This window comes from Tupaia chinensis, unplaced genomic scaffold, assembly GCF_000334495.1.
Source record: "Tupaia chinensis unplaced genomic scaffold, TupChi_1.0 Scaffold000126_2, whole genome shotgun sequence".
Classification (NCBI taxonomy): Eukaryota; Metazoa; Chordata; class Mammalia; order Scandentia; family Tupaiidae; genus Tupaia; species Tupaia belangeri.
Genome location: NW_006159594.1, coordinates 6,238,159 through 6,246,426, shown reverse-complemented (window position 1 = coordinate 6,246,426; position 8,268 = coordinate 6,238,159). Strand labels below are relative to the sequence as shown.

Here is an 8,268-nt window from a genome sequence, read left to right as displayed (position 1 = left end):
TTATTTACTTTTTTTTTTTTCCCCTTTATTTGACCTGAGAGGGACAGACCAAGACAGAAAAAGTAAGAAAGCAAGCTGCCAGGTCTGGGACTTAAACCGTGGTTAGTCATGTGGGAGTCCAGTGCCCTTAATCACCATGCCAACTGCCGGTTCCAACTTTTGATTATCTTAATCCTTTCTTTCCAAATATCACAGCCAACTGAATGCAGTCTCTTTGTATAACACACACTAATGAGTTACTCTTTATTTTTTAAAAAAGAAACTGAAGCAAGTTCGGAGGACACTGGTGGCGTCCTGATCCAAAGGCACGTTTCCAGATCTAGGGCACTTGCACGTCAACAAGAGGCATGAGAGCGAAGCTGCAGACCCAGAAATGGGACGCAGGTCATCAGATACTGACGAAGGAAGCAGATGCAAGAGAAAAAAGAAACACCGCAAATGGTCATCTTCAAGCAGTTCTTCAGGTAATAGAACATACAGCCGGAAAAAAGGTGGAAGAAATCAAGATCAAAGTTAAGATCTTGGGGAAACCAGCAGTTAGCGTAATGGCTATGTCGCTGGACTCCCACGTAGGCGACCGCAGTTCGTGTCCCAGACCCGGTGGCTTAAAACTCACGCTGGGCGCGTGTTCGTGCATGCCCAAGATCCCGAGAGGAGAATGGAGGAGAAGGGAGTGCGATGTGACCATTCCCCCTAGGGGGTGAATTCTCGCATTCTGTCTCTATGTCTCTCTCTGTCTGTCTGGCGAGCACACGCGCCCTATAGCGAAAACCTCTCCAAAAAAAAAAAAAAAAAAGTTAAAATCTTGGTCCAGAGATCTCCAGCCTTGTTCATTTCTTATGATAGAAGAAGCAGGCATCAATCAAGCGGTAGTTCTTCTTACCGCTCTAGAAGAAAACGAAGTACGAGTTGTTCAAGGGGGGAGGGGGAGAGAAATCCTATAGAGTTCAGAGGTCTAGATCAAAAAGCTGAACAAGAAGGTCCAGGTCGAGACCTCGTCCACGTTCCCATAGCCGAAGCTGTGAGAGATCAAGTCACGGGAGAACCTGTAGTCGCTCTCGGGATAGAGAACCGCGTAAAGGCAGAGATAGAGACAGAAGAGAAAAGGAGAAGGATAAAGGCAAGGACAAGGAATTACATAACCGCAAACGTGGGGAATCTGGAAACATCAAAGCTGAACTAGAACATCTGCCCCCAGCCCAACAGGCCAAAGCAAGCTACAGCTGATTCTTGAAGCTGCTGCAAAAGCCAATGAAGCATTAAAAACCAAAGAAAGAAATGCGGAAGAAGCAAAGAGAAAAAAAAAAAGAGGAAGACCAAGCCACCCTGGTACAACAAGTGAAAAGAGTAAAAGAAATTGGAGTTATTGAAAGAGATTCTTTTTGTTTAGCAGACATTCAGATCAAGTAAAGAAGTCAAAAAGACAGTAGAACCTAATCAAGTGAACATGCAGCTTCAGCGTCTGGACCATCAGTAGCTGCTGACCCACCCAGTACCGAAAAAGATAGCATCCCATCCCTACTGCTATCAAGTACCAAGATGACGATTCTTTGGCCCATCCAAATTTGTTTATTGATAAAGCTGAAGCTGAAGAAAAGTGGTACAAGAGATTAAGTGATCTCTGACAGGAAAGACCAATGGGCAGTCCTGTGGCTTAAGTAAATACATGTGAATGAATTGACAGAAACATTAGAAATTTAGGTTTTTAAACCCCAATATGAATTTTTATTCTTAGAATTTAGCTGATTAAATAAAATGGTAATTTCCTTTTTCTCTCACGTCGACCTAAATGTTAGTTCATTTGAACTGTATCAAACATTGCAATTATTAACACTAGTATACAGATTTTAAATGCATGAAAACATTATACTGTTAATAAAGGTAATCATAACCGGTGTTAAATGATAAACAGCGGTGTTTCTTAGTACAATTCGGAAAACTGTCAAGTCATCATTTAAAGACACAATTTTGACAAGTAATATAAGGATCAAATTATATGCTTTATGATTTCAAAAAAAATAAGGTAAGATGGGTATTTAAATAAAACTGTTACTATGTACTATATATATTTTTTTGTCATTTACAAGAAAAAGTCACATTATAAATAATGGACACTCTTCCTTTGCCTATTTCATGGTCCTCGGGGCATAGCATTATGTTGTTGAAGGTGGTGACTGAGTATAAAGGCAAAGTATTCTATACGTCAAATTATCTTCTCATCTCTCAGAGACCTGGCGGATACACTTTACTAAGTTCAAATGTCAGAGTTCTATTCTGCATCCCAGCATGACAACCCAGCTGTGTGCAGTTGCACACTTAAGCAGAAATGTCTGCCCGGCCAAGTGTCTGGATGAGATTAATGGTATCCGTTATTTTAAATAAATCTAGCTTGAGGCAATATCTCATGTTGTTTGCCTGGCTAATACATAAGACTTCTTCAAGAGATCCTACGATAAGCATAAAAAGAATAAAGGATTTTTTTAAAGGTAATTATCTCTAATCAATAATAATTAGTCAATGAGTAAATAGACTGATTGGATAAATGTCTTGAACTCTTTTTGAAGCCTAAAAAAGTTAAGATTAAATTACTTTTCACTTGTTTCCAGCTCATAAGTTTGGGGATCCTTAACTATAATCAGATATATGTTTTGATAAATGATCAAGTATTTCTTACAGCTACTAATTATAGATAATGGTAAGAAAAATTTATCCTAATCCATGTTTAACTCTTCCAGACCTCTTTGAATCCATGTTTAGGAATACTATACCAAATTTAGTTCTATCATTTCCTGACCAAATCAGAAATATGATTTCAATTGTTTTCAAAAAGCACATTTTTTTCTGAGATGATAAATATAATAATATCTTTGGATTTCTTCCTATTTTCTTCCTTCTCTACAGGTTTAAAAAAGTTGAGCATCTTCAGTTATAAACTTTCTGCTTATTGAGTTTTTCAGATATGCTGAGCATTCTTTCTCTCAGGCTTCACTTTGATGGAAATCGTAAAATTAAAGATGGAAGAATATCTAAAACTGTTGCAGGCATGATCCTGTTTTATCTTCCTTATTGACACTATACCAGAGGAGACAGAGAGAGTGAGAAATCACCCCCTAGGAAGGATGGACGTGCTGCAATAGCTTCTCCTTTTGGAATTTTGGGCATGCACACACACACACACACACACACACACACAAACACGCACATGCACACGCACACGTCTGGTGTGATTTTCAACAACCAGGCTCAGGACTCAAACCACACATTTGGCCATTTGTGATCCAGTCCCCTTAACCTCATGTCATCTGCTGGCCCTGAAACACAATATCTAACCATTTTAGGCATAACAAGTCTCTTATACGATAAGAATATTTTAATAACATCAGCAAAGTGCTTGACACATTCTTTGTTATTTATGCATGAGATTTTTCTACTAGTGTCTGCCTGGTTTATTGCTTTTGTTATCATTGTTTGTTTTTTTGCTCTGAAAGACATAATAAAATTCTTTCTTATATTGGATTAAGATCTTTCCTATTACTTCTATACGTTTTATTTATTTTTTTTCTCTCTTTCCATAAGGGACAGGTATAATTCTATTCCAAGTATATCCAAATAGCTATGATTAAATTATGAGATATTTTTTTCTAGAGAATATTTATTTCCAATTTTCAACTGGTCAGTCAATAGAACTTTCTTTATATCCTTCTCCAATGTGATATCATATATCTCAACTTGTCTTATCTTGTGAAAATCCTTTCAGAACCCATAATTGTCATTTATACTTTTTTTTAAGATTTTTTCTCTCTTTTTTTTTTTTTTTTTTTTTGCCAGTGTGGCAACCATCAGCTCAGGGACATGACAAGATTGGTCTTTTCTGCATTCTGAAAATTAAGTTAATATTTGTGGTCTGCTTCATCCAGTAAAATCTAGCTACTGTGTCTTGTGTCATTTCTGAGAAGAACCAATAAGCAGTAGTTATGGTTTCCTCTGTGACTGTGATTGGCAACACTAAATATCATGACTATTTCACCCGCCTGAGTGCTGGAGGGAGGATGACCAAAGCAGAACCCTCTCAGTGACCTGAGATTGATATGTGATATATAAAGAAACATTCCCTTTTTGCTTAAATCACAGCAACTGCATACATGTACATGTGTACATGTGTGTGTGTATCGTGCATGTGTGTGTGTGTGTGTGTGTGATTATTAGTTATTAGGTATTACTAGTCAGAATAGTCAGGTAGTAGTAACAAAATGTCAGTAATTTAATGAGAGAAAATATATTTTCTACTCCTATTATCTATCCAAAAGTTGGAAGGGAAACTTGGTTCATTATAATAATTTAAAGATCCAGGCTGATGGAAGTCTGACTTGATGTCTGTCATTCATTTCTGTGGCAGGGAATGTTGGGGTGGGAGAAGCCTGCACTTACTCTTGGCCTCTTAGAGTAAGATTTTGCTTGGCAGTGATTTACTAACTCTCATATTTCATGGATAAAGAAATCATTCTGCTACATCTAACCTCAAATGAGCAGGAGGGTTGGGTTATATGATAGGAATTCAGTTTAGTCACTATATCCTTTTGAAATCTATATACAATAATAGAGAAGCTTGGAGATATACTTCCCAGAATCCTCTTTAAGGAGTCAGGAAAGAAACAGAGGGCATTATTCCTTGGAAGTGGTTCCTAGCAGGTAAGAGAGCAGATGTGACATTCCAGCTGCTTCCTGGTGGGAGTGGAGAACAACCACGATGCTGCTGCCGACTGAGATAAATGGAGGGAATTTTCTTAGAAATTCCTGAAAAGGCAACAATTTCCAGCTAGCTTTTGACAAGCACCTTCTTCAGTGTGTCATGCCGAGGGGTTCTGCTCTGGTTCCTTATTTCAGGGTGGCGGCTTCTCTCCTTTCTTATAAGGGTTCCTGTGTGCTTTGCTTGCCCATAGTCTCTACATTCGTATAAACTTTGCTTTCTGTATTAATTCATATTCATAATATCGAGAATGACTCTGTGTTTTTTTTTTTTTGACAAAACACACACCCTAATAGGAAAGATGCAAACCTACCATGTTCTCAGAGATACATTTAGAATATAATAAGCCCTAATGACAACCACCCATATTAGCTTCCCAAAGATAATTATAAACTATTTTTATCATTTCAAAAATAAACACAAAATCTCATCATGTCAAATATGAAGCTCTCAAACCTGTGTTTTTGGAGTGATGCACAATAGTAATTTGAATAAGAAATGAATATAATGTGGATATTTTTATATCAGCTCCATATGTGCTACTTTAAATCTATATTCCTATGAACTAGAAAAAAAAAGGACAACAAAACAGAACCAGAGTTCCCCCTTACACACAAACACTCTCCCTAACACACACACACACACACACACACACACCCGAGACTATCTACAATAATGGGACATGAACAGGAAAACCACAATTGCTCTTCCTAGCCCTTTGACCTTTGTTCATTGTTTCCAATGATCTATGGTTTACCGCTGCACATCTCAATTCATTGACTATACTATTGTGCAATTTGACATCAGGTAAAGATATCAGGACTTCTTTGAGGCAGAAGTTTTAAGGGACAATGAATAAATCGTCATGCTCTCTTTTCCTCTGCCATTGTCATGAATAATGCTCCAAGCAGTGTACATATTCTTTATTATTTTTGATCCTAAAGAAAGGAAAAGAGAAGCAGACACCCGTCCCACCACCACCATATTTAGACATGTGATGGAAACAGGACTTTTTTCATTGGAAGCTGTTAGGGTTTGACTGGGGCTAATATTTATTATTCCAGGAAAATAGACTATATTGGTAATAATTTTGTATATATTTTTATAGCTTTATAATACTTAAGTATTTGTTTTATAAATATAAAGTTAAATAATCTAAATGTTTAATTATATTAATTAAATTGTATTACATAAATACATAATGGATCTTTAGGACATTTCTAAAATTCACATATTTTATTATACTTGTTCTTTAAACATAAAATATTAACAATATCCTTATTCCTCCTTTAAAGATTAAGTGCTCTTATTACTGACTGTATGTGGTAATTATTCTTTTCCTAGGGTGTGTCAGAGGTGTTTACTTTGTATTTTGTATAAAATGTCCTTGGAGAAGAACTTTTGTAATTTAGTTCCTATGAGCTTCTACATGTTAGTAGGAGTCAGAGCTTGTAGAGTATGTGGCTTGATGCCTTCTGACACTGGAATAAACATGTCTACTGTTAATTTTTCTGTTACTATGGCTTCTATTTTGTTCTGTCTCCTTCTCTTGTTGATCTTCTCCCAGACTAGGATTCTCAGTAAATTTGTAATTGGATCTTGACAATGAGTAAAATTAAGAATTCAGTTGGGGACCAGTAGATGGCATAATGGTTACTTCTCTGGATTCCCATGTAGTCGACCACAAATACAAGTACTGGAACCAGTGGCTTAAACGCACGCCGGGCACGTGTGCGTGTGTGCCAAGATCCTGAAGAGAATGGAGGGGAAGGGATTTTGGCATGGCTGTCAGGGTGATTTCTCGCTATCTGTCTCTCTGTCTCTCTGTGTCTTTCTGGCGAGCACATGCACCCTATAGCAAAAACCTCTCCAAATAAATAAATAAATAAAATTTAAAAAATTAATTGATATATTTAGTTTGACAATACTGTTTCTGAGATTTGAAGTACATGTTGAAGTATGTTTTATGGAAAGAATAGTACAAAACAAAGACGTGGAGGGAGGTTTTAAAGTTTTCACAGTGTCTGGAAATAGTAACTGTTCTAATTTAAGTTAGATCCTAGTAAGTAAAAAATGAAAATTGTACATCCTAGAGTAAACATTAATATAATTAAAAAAACCTTAAATTAAATCCATTGAGAAGTACATTTTGTTGATCAATTAGAAGTCTCAATATTGTAAAGATTAAAAATGTCCTCCAGATTGATGCATGTATGTAATACAATTGCAATTAAAATCCCAGTAGATCTTTAGTGGAATTTGACGACCTTAACCTAAAGTTTATATGGCATGGAAAGATGAAAAAAATAAAGATATATTTGAAGAAGAATAATGTTGGGGTAATATAGAGTACCAAATGTCAAAATTTATTTTCAATCTAATAATCAGTAAGATATTGGTAAAAGGTCAGGTAAATATAATGATATGCCAGAATGGAAAGAGCATAAACAGTCCTGGAAACAGATCCAGGTATATACACTCATCAAGTTGCAGTAAAGAGAGCACTGCGGGACTGTGGGGAGAGGTTCATCTACTCAACACCTTTACCAGTTGGTTACTCCTAAAAATGTTACCTTTACTTTTACAAAAATGAATGTACATACATTATACAACCAATTCAAATAGAAAACAATTACATTTCTAGAAGATAGATGAAACATTTTCCTGACATTAGACAAGATAACGATTTTTAAAACAGACTCAAAAAAAAATTAAGAAACATTCATTATAAATAAATTGACTGAAAATTGTAATTGTTACAGCTTCTATTTCTCAAAAGATACGATTAAGAAAGTAAGAATGCAAAACAATGGAAGATTTCTACATACATGTGTAAGATAAAAGACTCATATTCAAAACATATGAAGCAAACTCATAAATTAGTAAATCAATGAAAATAATAACTTAATTTTTAAAAGTTTGCTATGGGGCACATGTACTCACTGAAGAGATACAGAGAAAGAGAGGGAAAGTGAGAAATCAGCTCCTGAAGGGTATGGCCATCTTACAATCTCCTCTCCTCCATGCAGCTGGCATGGATTTCAAAACACCAGGTCCTGGACTCCAACTCTGAAGTCGACCATGTGAAATCCAGTCACTCTACCTCCATACCTCCTGCTGGACATCAACTTAATTTTTTAAATGAACAAAATACTTAAACAGGCCTTTAGTGAGGAGGCTATCCAAATTGCCAATAAGCACGTGAAATAGCATTCAATGATGTCAGTCATCACTGAACAGAAAAGTGCTCTTTTAAAAAAAGTTTTTATTTTATTTCTTCTACAAGAGAAAGGAAGAGACAAACTACAGAGACCCTCTACAGAGTCTCATCAACGCTGCCATTGCTGTCCTACCCTTCTAGTCAGGCTGGATCGTGAGCATGCGTACACACCCAGTTGTTCAAGTTGACCCAGGATCCAAACCCCAGGCCTCCCATATGGCTTCTGGTATTGTAGAGTTGTACCCTACCGCCTTTATCAACACAGCTGTGCCAGAAGTACATTTTTTTAAAATCTAGGTAT

At 36.4% G+C, this 8,268-nt stretch overlaps 1 pseudogene; it reads left to right on the top strand.

Moving 5' to 3' along the window:
* Nucleotides 1-373: 373 nt before the first annotated feature.
* On the top strand, nucleotides 374-1,658 carry LOC102476420 (serine/Arginine-related protein 53-like; annotated as a pseudogene).
* Nucleotides 1,659-8,268: the final 6,610 nt, after the last annotated feature.